This window comes from Eucyclogobius newberryi, unplaced genomic scaffold (assembly GCF_026437365.1).
Source record: "Eucyclogobius newberryi isolate DKJ021-1_F unplaced genomic scaffold, fEucNew1.0.hap1 SCAF_8, whole genome shotgun sequence".
Taxonomy (NCBI): Eukaryota; Metazoa; Chordata; class Actinopteri; order Gobiiformes; family Gobiidae; genus Eucyclogobius; species Eucyclogobius newberryi.
Window position 1 is genome coordinate 258,252 of NW_027316500.1, and position 12,108 is coordinate 270,359.

The following is a 12,108-nucleotide window of genomic DNA, read 5'->3' on the forward strand; positions in this document are numbered from 1 at the left end:
AGTTTGTTGGCAAGGAATGACTGATGTGGACCCATTTTGGATGAAAACCGTGTTTTGCGTTTGTGGAAATGAGCATCATGGAAGGATGTATGGGCGCTGTGGCGCAATGGATAGCGCATTGGACTTCTAGGTGTAATTTGCAAGGGCATTAAAGGTTGTGTGTTCGCGTCCCACCAGAGTCGCTAATGGTGAGAGAACAGATTTTTTTTTTACAATGGAAAATCTGCTCGCTTTACTATCTGATGAAAGGCACTGCTGAACGAGGTTCAATTGCCAAGTGTGCTTGAAAAAGTAAGCAAATACATCGGCATTATGTCAAATAACATTATTTTGCCATTTTTCCTCAATATCCAGATAAACTGCAGTATATTGAGTGCGCAATAAATTGGCGAGAGTCGATTGATTGAAAGACTTCCAGTTTTTTTATAGCTACATTGGTACAGGGGATTTATTTCAGAGGTAGAAAGATTGATGGCCTCGCTCTCCATTAAACGCAGTTGATTGGACAGGGGCTGAACTTTCGAATGTTGCTGGCTCGCTTTAAAAAAAACATATTGCGGCTTGTCAAGGTGCAAATATTTTATTAAGCGGGCTGTTTGTCTCTGTGGCGCAATTGGCCAGTGCGCTCGGCTCTTAACCGGGAGGTTGGTGGTTCGAGCCCACCCAGGGACGATTGGAAGACGTATAGCAGGCAAAAGCTATGAGGTAATATTGGTCACTGAATATCTAGCTGAAACAGGTTAGAGTAGCATTTAAGAGGCGCTGTGGCTTAGATGGTCAAAGTGCCTGTCTAGTAAACAGGAGATCCTGGGTTCAAATCCCAGCAGTGCCTTCATGATAGCCTTTCAAGCAAATCAGTTGTTTACATGTACAGAAAAACTTATCACCCGAAAGAGCTCTTTTACATTTTTTAATTAGAGATTGAAAAGTATCCCTGAATAAACAGAGTAAATGCACTCTTTTCACTCCTTTTTTCTCAGTTTGATGGTAAGCATTGATTGATTGATGTAGACCGTTTTTGGATGACTGTTTTGCTTTTGTGAAAAAGGGGAATCAGACAAAAGTTGCAAAGGCATTCAAAGGCTGTGAGTTCGAGACCCACCAGAGTCACTGTTGTAACCCCTGTTATCTACATTGGTAAATAGGAAAGCCTGCTTGTGTTATTAACTGATGAAAGGAACTGCTAAATTTGGTTCAATTACCACAGAATCCCAGTGTGCTATAGGCTGGCCACTGCTTGGTAGGAGTTTCCCGTACGTGAGTGACTGTTCCTTCCTTCCTTCACGTCCCGCTCAACCTCGTCTTCTTCTAAAGAGTTTGGCGCTGTCCTCAGAAGCTTTGGTCTTACTCAGCACCTGAGTGGCCCCACCAAGGGCAAAGGGCACACTCTGGACCTGCTAATGACAAAGCGGGTTAATATTTCAAATTACAGTGTGGTAAATGTTACTTTGATGGTTTCTGTATTTCTCCAGGTGCAATGAGTTTGCAGTCTTCTTTGCAAGACTCAGTTCAGAACATTAAAAATACCATTATTTGCAGATAACAAGCACGCAGCCAGCTAGACAACTGGAGTTAACCCATTTTGCATTTGTGGCTGACAAAACTTTCCAAGAGATCACCACAAGTCTGAGTTCCACTACATGCTGCCTTTATGCATTGCCTACTAGATTTTTAAAGTCTATGGTGAGCAGTCTGTTGGCTCCAATCAATCAAAAAGTCAACATGTTGCTTGGATCTGGAATTTTCCCAAGATCCTTAAAACTGCAGTCATTAAGCCTGTCTTAAAGAAGAGCAGTCTTGATGCCACAGTGCTAAATAATTACCGGCCCATCTCAAACCTACTACTACTCAGTTGTCCATTCAAGCATGCAAATCATTTACAACGACAGAAAATGCGCTGCTGTTACAAATTGGAATAAGATGGAAAAGTATCCCTGCACACACAGATTAACTGCACTCTTTTCACTTTTTGATTCTCAGTTTGTTGGCAAGGAATGACTGATGTGGACCCATTTTGGATGAAAACCGTGTTTTGTGTTTGTGGAAATGAGCATCATGGAAGGATGTATGGGCTCTGTGGAGCAATGGATAGCGCATTGGACTTCTAGGCATAATTTGCAAGGCTCACCCTCACGCTGGACACAGCGCCAGATGATATATTTGGTCGGACTCCGGTCCCTTCCTCGTCTCTGAGTTTGTCAGCCGGCGCGAACCCCTGTGGTGAGTGCTGGGCCGTTCCCTTGGTACTCCAGTCAGAGTACCAAGGGCACGGACTTCCATGGTATAGTACCAAGGGCACGGACCTCCAGGGGGCTGAACCAAGGGTGTGTAGCCCGTGTGGGGGTGCTTAAGTGTGGGTCCCCGGGTTCGAAGGGAGAGCCTGGTCCCCGGTGGTCATCCCCGGAGTCCCAGAGCCCGCGACCCGGGGAAGAGTGGCCCGTCCCCAGACTGAGTTTGGGGGAATGCGGGGTGCTCTGGAGGTGCTCCTTGGGTTCCAGGGGGTATTCAGCGGAGGCCATGCCCGGCCGGAGTGGCCCTTCCCCGGGGTGAGTCTGGAGGAGTGGGGGGTGGCTCTGGAGGTGCTCCGGAGGCTCCAGGGGTTCCAGGGGGTGCTGCGGAGGCCACGCCCAGCCAGAGTTGCCCTTCCCCGGGGTGAGTCTGGAGGAGTGGGGGGTGGCTCTGGAGGTGCTCCGGGGGCTCCAGGGGTTCCAGGGGGTGCTCAGTGGAGGCCATACCCAGCCAGAGTGGCCCTTCCCCGGGGTGAGTCTGGAGGAGTGGGGGGTGGCTCTGGAGGTGCTCCGGGGGCTCCAGGGGTTCCAGGGGGTGCTCAGTGGAGGCCATGCCCAGCCAGAGTGGCCCTTCCCCGGGGTGAGTCTGGAGGAGTGGGGGGTGGCTCTGGAGGTGCTCCAGGGGCTCCAAGGGGTGCTCAGTGGAGGCCATGCCCAGCCAGAGTGGCCCTTCCCCGGGGTGAGTCTGGAGGAGTGGGGGGTGGCTCTGGAGGTGCTCCGGGGGCTCCAGGGGTTCCAGGGGGTGCTCAGTGGAGGCCATGCCCAGCCAGAGTGGCCCTTCCCCGGGGTGAGTCTGGAGGAGTGGGGGGGTGGCTCTGGAGGTGCTCCGGGGGCTCCAGGGGTTCAAGGGGGTGCTCAGTGGAGGTCATGAGTAGTCTGTTGGCTCCAATCAATCAAAAAGTCAACATGTTGCTTGGATCTGGAATTTTCCCAAGAGCCTTAAAACTGCAGTCATTAAGCCTCTCTTAAAGAAGAGCAGTCTTGATGCCACAGTGCTAAATAATTACCGGCCCATCTCAAACCTACTACTACTCAGTTGTCCATTCAAGCATGCAAATTATTTACAACGACAGAAAATGCGCTGCTGTTACAAATTGGAATAAGATGGAAAAGTATCCCTGCACACACAGATTAACTGCACTCTTTTCACTTTTTGATTCTCAGTTTGTTGGCAAGGAATGACTGATGTGGACCCATTTTGGATGAAAACCGTGTTTTGCGTTTGTGGAAATGAGCATCATGGAAGGATGTATGGGCGCTGTGGCGCAATGGATAGCGCATTGGACTTCTAGGTGTAATTTGCAAGGGCATTAAAGGTTGTGTGTTCGCGTCCCACCAGAGTCGCTAATGGTGAGAGAACACATTTTTTTTTTACAATGGAAAATCTGCTCGCTTTACTATCTGATGAAAGGCACTGCTGAACGAGGTTCAATTGCCAAGTGTGCTTGAAAAAGTAAGCAAATACATCGGCATTATGTCAAATAACATTATTTTGCCATTTTTCCTCAATATCCAGATTAACTGCAGTATATTGAGTGCGCAATAAATTGGCGAGAGTCGATTGATTGAAAGACTTCCAGTTTTTTTATAGCTACATTGGTACAGGGGATTTATTTCAGAGGTAGAAAGATTGATGGCCTCGCTCTCCATTAAACGCAGTTGATTGGACAGGGGCTGAACTTTCGAATGTTGCTGGCTCGCTTTAAAAAAAACATATTGCGGCTTGTCAAGGTGCAAATATTTTGTTGAGCGGGCTGTTTGTCTCTGTGGCGCAATTGGCCAGTGCGCTCGGCTCTTAACCGGGAGGTTGGTGGTTCGAGCCCACCCAGGGACGATTGGAAGAGCTATTGCACGCGCAAAATCTATGAAGTAACATTGGTCACTGAATATCTAGCTGAAACAGGTTAAAGTAGCATTTAAGAGGCGCTGTGGCTTAGATGGTCAAAGTGCCTGTCTAGTAAACAGGAAATCCTGGGTTTAAATCCCAGCAGTGCTTTCATAATAGCCTTTCAAGCAAATCAGTTGTTTACATGTACAGAAAAACTTATCACCCGAAAGAGCTCTTTTACAATTTGCAATTAGAGATTGAAAAGTATCCCTGAATAAGTACCCTGAAGAGTAAATGCACTCTTTTCACTCCTTGTTTCTCAGTTTTTTGGTAAGGAATGATTGATGTAGACCGTTTTCGGATGACTGTTTTGCTTTTGTGAAAAAGGGGAATCAGGCAAAAGTTGCAAAGGCATTCAAAGGCTGTGAGTTCGAGACCCACCAGAGTCACAGAATCAGAGACCCCCCCCACGGCCCATGGACAAGGGTGGGTGGGGGTGTATCACAGACCCCCCATCGACGAGGGACCCCCCGTAGATGGAGGCTTTGTATCGCTGACCCCCCCGTGGACGGAGGAGGGGTCTCGCTTTACTCTCTCTCTCTCTTTTTCTCTCTACTTCTTCATCATAAGGACACAATTGTTATATTTATTATTATTTTTTTTTCATGATTATTTAAAATAAAATAAAAATTGACACCATAGCAAGGCAAGGGCGGCAACGGCAGCGATCGTAAGGTCGACAGATACTTAGGTCCGAGCGCAGCGCGGGCAGTAGCTGAGGGCGCACTTGCCACACACGTGTACGAGGCACCCTCGGCACACGTTCGTCGTTTTAGTGTCCTTGCTCCTGGGGCATATTCGGCACCTCTTCTTCTTCGCGGGTACAGCCGCACGCGGGTTCTCTTCTTCCTCTCCCCCCCCTCTCTCCCCTCTCCTCTCCCCTCTCTTCTTCCCTCTTCCGAGATGTCCCCGATGACGCCGGGGCGCGGGTCCTCCTCCCCCCTCCCGCGACGAGCGCGCTCCCCAGCTGCTCCATGAACAGCCTGCGTCTGTGGCGTTTGCCGACCATCCACGTCGGGTTCAGCTCCCGCCACAGGACGAAAGCGTTGTACGCGGACACGTCGATCATGTTGTGGAACAGGACGAGGGGCCAGCGGCAGGTTTTCCTCCTGCAGCTGTAGGTACCCGTCACCTTGTCCAGGTTGTCCACGCCTCCCTTGGTGCGATTGTAATGCAACACGGCCGCCGGTTTGCTCGGAGGATCGCCGTCTCCGTAGTTGGCGCGGCACCGTGGTGAGGATCAGCACGTTCTTGCTCTTCTTCGCCAGGTAGGACCGAGGGGACTCCGTTTGTCGCCGTAGCCGTGGAAGAGGTCCCCGGCGCGGTCTCGCCCAACGTGAACGCGAAGACGGAGGACGCGACCGCTCTGCGCTTCGTGTCGACCAGTTCCCGCGGGATCTCGCTCCTGTTGGCGCGCAGCGTCCCCAGCAGGGTGAGGCCGTCCCTCTCGAAGAATAGCCTTCGGGCGAGCTCGTACGAGGTGAAGAAGTTGTCGCACGTGACGTTGCGGCCCCCCCCGACCCCCAGTCCCAGTGCCTCGGAGAGATCGAGCATGACCCGCGTGGCCAGGTTCTTCTCCGGAGGCGCGCGCTTATCGGATTTCCCGGTGTAAACCTGCATCTTCCAGGCGTAACTGGACAGCGAGTCGCACGCGACCCACAGCTTGATTCCGTACTTCGCAGGCTTTGAGGGAAGGGGCAGCGACCTGTCGAAGAAGAAAGAAGAAAGAAGAAGAAAGAAGAAGAAGGGAAAAAAAATAAAAAATAATGAAGGAAAAACAAGAACACAAGATCAACAAATATTATTTAATTTGAATTTAATTTGTTATTAATTATGTATTTATTTATTCAATGATTTATTTAGTTTATCATTTCCATAAACAGTGCACCTGTGCCATCACGTATGTGTCTCCTCTGAACAACTGCAGGACCAACCGGTGGTTTGGGAGAAACAGACAGGTCAAAGAAGACACAGAAATGATCAGACAGAGCAACATTGATCACATTATCATTTGAAATATTTACCCCCTTTGTAAATATGAGATCTAGAGTGTGTCCTTTGCTGTGGGTGGGGCCTCTCACATGCTGAGTAAGACTGAAGGTTTCAAGGACAGCATCAAGCTCTTTAGCGTTTCTGTCACAAATATTATCAACATGCACATTGAAATCACCTGTAATGACCGAACCATCAAAGTCTGTGCATACGACTGAAAGCATCTCAGTAAAATCATCAATAAAACTTTGGCAGTGCTGGGGAGGCTTGTATAAAACAATGAAGAGAATGGATGGAGACCGTTTTAGCTCCATTTTAAAGGATACATACTCAAATGATGAAAACACCCCAAAAGACAACCTGCGGGTAATTATTTCATCTCTAAAGACAGCACAGACTCCACCCCCTTTTTGTTTTCTCGTGTTTCAGATTCAAACTTAAAGTTGGGTGGAGCAGATTCTATCAGAACTACATTTCCTGTGTTTTTTGTCAAGCCATGTTTCAGTTAAAAACATAAAATCAAGATTATAAGAAGAAATAAAATTATTAATTAAGAGAGATTTGTTACATAAGGATCTGACATTTAGCACAGCAAGTTTCAGACTAGTTTCAGTGGGACTGGGCTTTATCTTTTCACAGGGAATATGAATCACATTTCTCAGATTGGGCCTGACTCGCATTTTGTTTTTCCATCTGTGTGATGATGTGACTACAGAAATAGCACTAGGGGGGGCTCTTTTTACATAGGGCCCTGGGTTGGTTTGATTTTTAATGTGACAATAAGTCCCGGCAACGCTGAGACCCAGTGCATCCTAGCTATGGGAGATACCAGGTGAAAGGCGAGGGGGATGGGAGGTGGGGCTTTTGTTGGTGTAGTCGGCTTGTGCAGGGAAGAGTTGATAAGTTTTGACATAGCCCTTGCTATATTGGGCGTGAGTGGAGCCATCTTAATGCCTGATTTGATCAGACTTTCAAAATGGCTGGGAAGGCCCATGGGTGAGAGTGGAAATGAGAAGGAGAATGATGAATCTTTAGTGGGAGTAGATGTTGCAGGGGGAACCCAGGGCTGGTGTGAAGGCAGGGGCGTTGACAGGGATGTTGTTGGGCTTGTCACAGATGGGTCCAAGGCCTTTGAAAATTGTTCCTTTTCTGGAGGCGGTGGAGGTGAATGTGGAGCAGCTGGAGCTGAATCCTTTGCTGCTGGTGGTGGAGCAGCTGCTGATGAATCCTTTGGTGGAGGCTGAGGTTGTGGTGCTTTTGATGTTGAAACATTGGCTCGGTCTCTGGCTGATGGAGCAGGAATTCTTCTCTCATTCCTCTCTTCTCTAACTATCTGCTCAGGACCCTGTCCAGGCCCAGTCCAATGCCTCAGAGCGTGGAGCAGGTTCTCTGTCAGCACCCTCACTCCATCTCTGCATAGGTGGGGGCCATTTCTCTTAAACAGGTCCTCTCGTTTCCAGAATAGATAGAAGTTCTCAATGTAGTGTAGTCCTCTCGGGGCACACTCTTTGGACAGCCATGTGTTCAGCTGAAGAAGCCGGCTAAACTTGTTTATCCTCCTGTCGATGTTTGGAATAGGCCCACTTATGAATGTTTTGATTTCCATTTCATCAAGCACGTCGAATAACTTCAAGAAGTCTTTTTTCAAAACTTCAGTCTGTTCCCGCCGCATGTCCACTGCACCCACGTGCACAATCAGCTGTTTAGCTCCTCCATGCTTAGCCATAATATTTGGAAGGAGTGACGTTATCTCAGAAACAGTGGCGCTTGGAAAAGAATGTGTGTTTATCTTTTCATGCGTCACGTGACTTATCGCGCCGTCTCCAACCAAAACAATCTGCGTGACCTTGGCTCCTGGCACAGATCCTCCTCGCTGTATTTTGGCCACGTCATCTTTCCTTTTTTCATTTGATTCCATCTCTGAAAGTGGTAAAAATCTGTTTGTGAGCTGTATTTTAGGTGACTTCACGTTATCTTTGTATCGTTTAGGCTTTGCTCCAAGTTTGTTCCAAGAAACAGCCAATTTACTCAACAGGGCAAATCAAAGAGAGCAGCCATGTAGGATGCAGGCACATGCTCTGTGGTTTTATTGTGTAGAGGTCATCACATCTGCTTTACACGCAGAAGGTCCTGGGTTCGATCCCCAGTGAAACCAGCTGTGTGTTTCGTGCAAACTCTCATTGACTTTGAGCATGCTGTTGGTGCTTTAAAGCTCCATGACTTTACTGTGCCCCTCTTGCTTACTGAAATAAAAGCTTCATATGTTGAGCTCATATTGTGTTCAATAGCTACAGCGTACCTATCTTTCATTCAGTCCTCTAATTCTTTCAACAAGGTTTAAAGAGGTGCTCAAAGTTCAAGTAGCCGCGGTGTGTGACCTAGCGAAGTCGATGTCAGACACTGTAATATTTTCTGGTCCCCTGCCCAATTGGATCAATGCTGAATTGTACAGCCGTCTCTCAGCATTCAACAACTGGTTATCCAGATGGTGCCCTCAAAACAACGTTGTCTTTATTGATAACTGGAGTGCGTTTTGGGGAAAGCCTGGGCTCATACGCAGGGATGGCATCCATCCGACTTCGGAGGGTACATCCCTATTAGTTCGGAATTTGACCGATACTCTTAGTCGTGTTAAGTGACCATCTAGGGATGAGCCCCGGGCGCAGAGCAGCAGTTTAAGACGCTCCTCTGTCGCTGAACTCTCGCCTGTTCTGTTACATGTGAAGTGTTCAGATTCAAGACAGATAGAGACTGTGTGTGTCCCTCGTGTTCCTCGTACAAATAATGCCAAAAAGTCACATCTCAGAAAAAATATTTCAGGCGTCAGACCAAATAACTTAAGGAAAATAACAATCACAAATGACACAAATATACAAATGAATAAACACGTAAAATATGGACTGCTAAACATTCGAGCAATTTCCTCCAAATCGCTCTTAGTTAATGAATTAATTAGTGACTATAACATAGATCTTCTAGCTCTAACTGAAACGTGGCTTCAACAAGACGACTACGTCAGACTAAATGAGTCCACCCCACCCACCCATGTTAACTTTCAGACTGCCAGGAGCACAGGCCGAGGTGGTGGTGTGGCAGTGATCTCACACTCAAGCCTACTCATGAGCCCTAAAACTAACAATGCATTTCACTCATTTGAAAGCCTTATGCTGTCGATCACATGTCCAAATATGAGAAACCAAAAAGGAGTTTTGTTCATAGTTATCTACCGACCTCCTGGTCCCTACTCAGAGTTTTTAACAGAGTTTTCTGACTTTATATCAAACTTAGTGTTAGCCTGGGATAAAATAGTTATAGCTGGAGACTTTAATATCCACGTGAACATGAGTGATGACGCTCTCAGTAATGCCTTCAGCGCCTTGTTAGACAGCATTGGTTTCACTCAGAATGTAAATAAACCGACTCACACTCACAAGAATACTCTGGATCTTGTCCTAACGTATGGAACAGAGATTAGTGACCTCATTGTCCTCCCTCAAAACCCTATATTGTCAGATCATTTCCTAATTACCTTTCAGTTTATTCTTAAAGATCATCCAGTCCCACAAAATAAAGTTATAATGAAAAGGACAATATCTGAAAAATCTATCTCAAAATTCAAAGAAATAATAGAGCCAATATTCAGTGACATGTCATGTGATCCTGCTGAGAACAGCTTTAGTCCCAGTTTAAGTGATCAATTTGTCGACTTGACCATGAATTCTCTGAAGTCTGCTCTTGACGTTGTCGCGCCGTTAAAACAGAAGGTCATTAGGCCAAAGCGCCTCCCCATGGTACAACCAAGAACTGCGTTCACATAAACAAAGAGTTAGAAAGTTAGAGGGATTATTTCGTCGCTCTCACACCGAAGAATCCCTAAAAGCATGGAAAAGTTGCCTGCTGTCCTATAAGCAGGCTCTGCGTAAGGCCCAAACCAGATATTATTCAAATCTAATAGAAGTCAACAAAAGTAACACTAAATTCCTTTTCAGCACTGTAGCTAGGCTAACAAACTGTCACAGTGCAGTAGAGCCTTCAATCCCAGCTACACTAAGCTCTGATGATTTCCTCCTATTTTTTAACAATAAAATAAAAACAATCAGAGATAAATTAGATGAAATTACCCCCGCTATTAGCCCTGAACTAGCCCAAGCTGTAAATCTAACGTCCCATATAAATCCACCTGTAAACTTAGAAAGGTCCACAGCTGTTGATCAAGCAGAGATAACTTCAGCCATTATGTCCTCTAAAAGCTCAACTTGTGTCCTAGACCCCATTCCAAGCAGACTCCTCAAAGACATTCTCCCCTGAATTATAGACCCTATTCTTAATATAATAAATACTGAAACTGCACTAGTTAAAGTCACAAATGATTTGTTATTAGCCGCTTACGATGGACTGGTCTCAATCCTGGTTCTGTTGGACCTCAGCGCAGCGTTTGACACCATCGACCACAACATTCTACTGCAGAGGTTAGAATGTGATGTAGGTGTCGGAGGAACAGCCCTCAGCTGGTTTAAATCCTATCTATCTGATAGGTTCCAATTTGTTAATGTAAACCAGAGCTCCTCACCATGCTCTAAAGTAATTTACGGTGTGCCACAGGGTTCGGTACTCGGTCCAATTCTGTTTACTCTTTATATGCTGCCATTAGGCAACATTATCATAAAGCAAGTGTAGCCTCCAGTTCTACTGTAAGAAACCTTGGAGTCTTATTTGACCAGGAGCTCTCATTTAAAGCTCATATAAATCAAGCTTGTAAAACAGCCTATTTCCATTTGCGCAACATAGCCAAAATCAGAAGAATCCTGCCTAAAAGTGATGCCGAAAAACGTATCCATGCATTTGTAACAACTAGATTAGACTACTGTAACTCCCTGCTTGCAGCGTGTCCTAAAAGCTCCATAAAAAGCTTTCAACTGGTTCAAAATGCAGCAGCAAGATTACTAACAGGAACAAAAAGAAGAGAACACATTACGCCGGTGCTGAAGTCTCTTCACTGGCTCCCCGTCGAGTTTAGAATCAAATTCAAAATTCTACTCTTGACCTACAAAGCCATAAATGACATGGCCCCATCCTACCTCAAAGATGTTATAGAACCATATCATCCAAACAGAGCTCTTCGCTCTCAGAATGCCGGCCTTCTGGTGGTCCCAAGAGTCTCTAAAAGTACTGTAGGAGGTAGAGCGTTTAGCTACCAAGCTCCTGTGTTATGGAATCAGCTCCCGACCCATGTTAAATATGCTGACACAGTCTCTTCATTTAAGTCCAGGCTTAAAACGTTCCTCTTCGAAATCGCTTATGGTCAGACTAGTTAGGAACAGAAACATAAACCCACAGCTTTAGCTACGCTGCCCTAGGAGTAACTATGCTGGGGGAAGTATGACAGCTTGAGCTCTGTCCTCTTCTTCTGACTACTTATGCTATCAAACAATATTTATTTTTTGATTCCACTTGCAAACTGTTCACCGCCTTCTTTTTCTTTCTCTCACTCCTGAGGACCTGTGGACCCAGATGCCCCTCCCCTGGTGAAGTGGTCCCTGCCCTGTGTGGAAGATCCCTCATCTGCCTGAAGAGTGGGTCCAGCTCGCCACCGACGGTCCCTCATCTGCCTGAAGAGTGGGTCCAGTTCGCCTCAGTCGGTCCCTCATCTGCCTGAAGAGTGGGTCCAGTTCGCCTCAGTCGGTCCCTCATCTGCCTGAAGAGTGGGTCCAGTTCGCCTCAGTCGGTCCCTCATCTGCCTGAAGAGTGGGTCCAGTTTGCCTCAGTCGGTCCCTCATCTGCCTGAGGAGTGGGTCCAGCTCCAGTCTCCCTCGTGTCCGTCTGTCCGTCTGTGAGAGTCGGATCTCTCCTTCACTGGAACTCCTCCAGGTTTCTACGCTTTTTTCCCAAAGAGGTTTTTTTTTTTGTAGTTTTTCCTGGCCGAGAAGGAGAGTCTAAGGA

At 46.9% G+C, this 12,108-nt stretch overlaps 4 non-coding genes and 1 pseudogene across 4 annotated transcripts; 4 read left to right on the forward strand and 1 right to left on the reverse strand.

Annotated features, from left to right (window-relative positions):
- Nucleotides 1-12,108, reverse strand: part of LOC140351445 (piggyBac transposable element-derived protein 4-like) — a 255,983-nt pseudogene that overhangs the window by 32,610 nt on the left and 211,265 nt on the right.
- trnak-cuu (transfer RNA lysine (anticodon CUU)) lies at nucleotides 599-672 on the forward strand. Its single transcript has one exon. It is a non-coding gene; the product is annotated as a tRNA-Lys (tRNA).
- On the forward strand, nucleotides 759-832 carry trnat-agu (transfer RNA threonine (anticodon AGU)). The gene has a single exon. It is a non-coding gene; the product is annotated as a tRNA-Thr (tRNA).
- On the forward strand, nucleotides 4,049-4,122 carry trnak-cuu (transfer RNA lysine (anticodon CUU)). The gene has a single exon. It is a non-coding gene; the product is annotated as a tRNA-Lys (tRNA).
- On the forward strand, nucleotides 8,251-8,323 carry trnav-uac (transfer RNA valine (anticodon UAC)). Its single transcript has one exon. It is a non-coding gene; the product is annotated as a tRNA-Val (tRNA).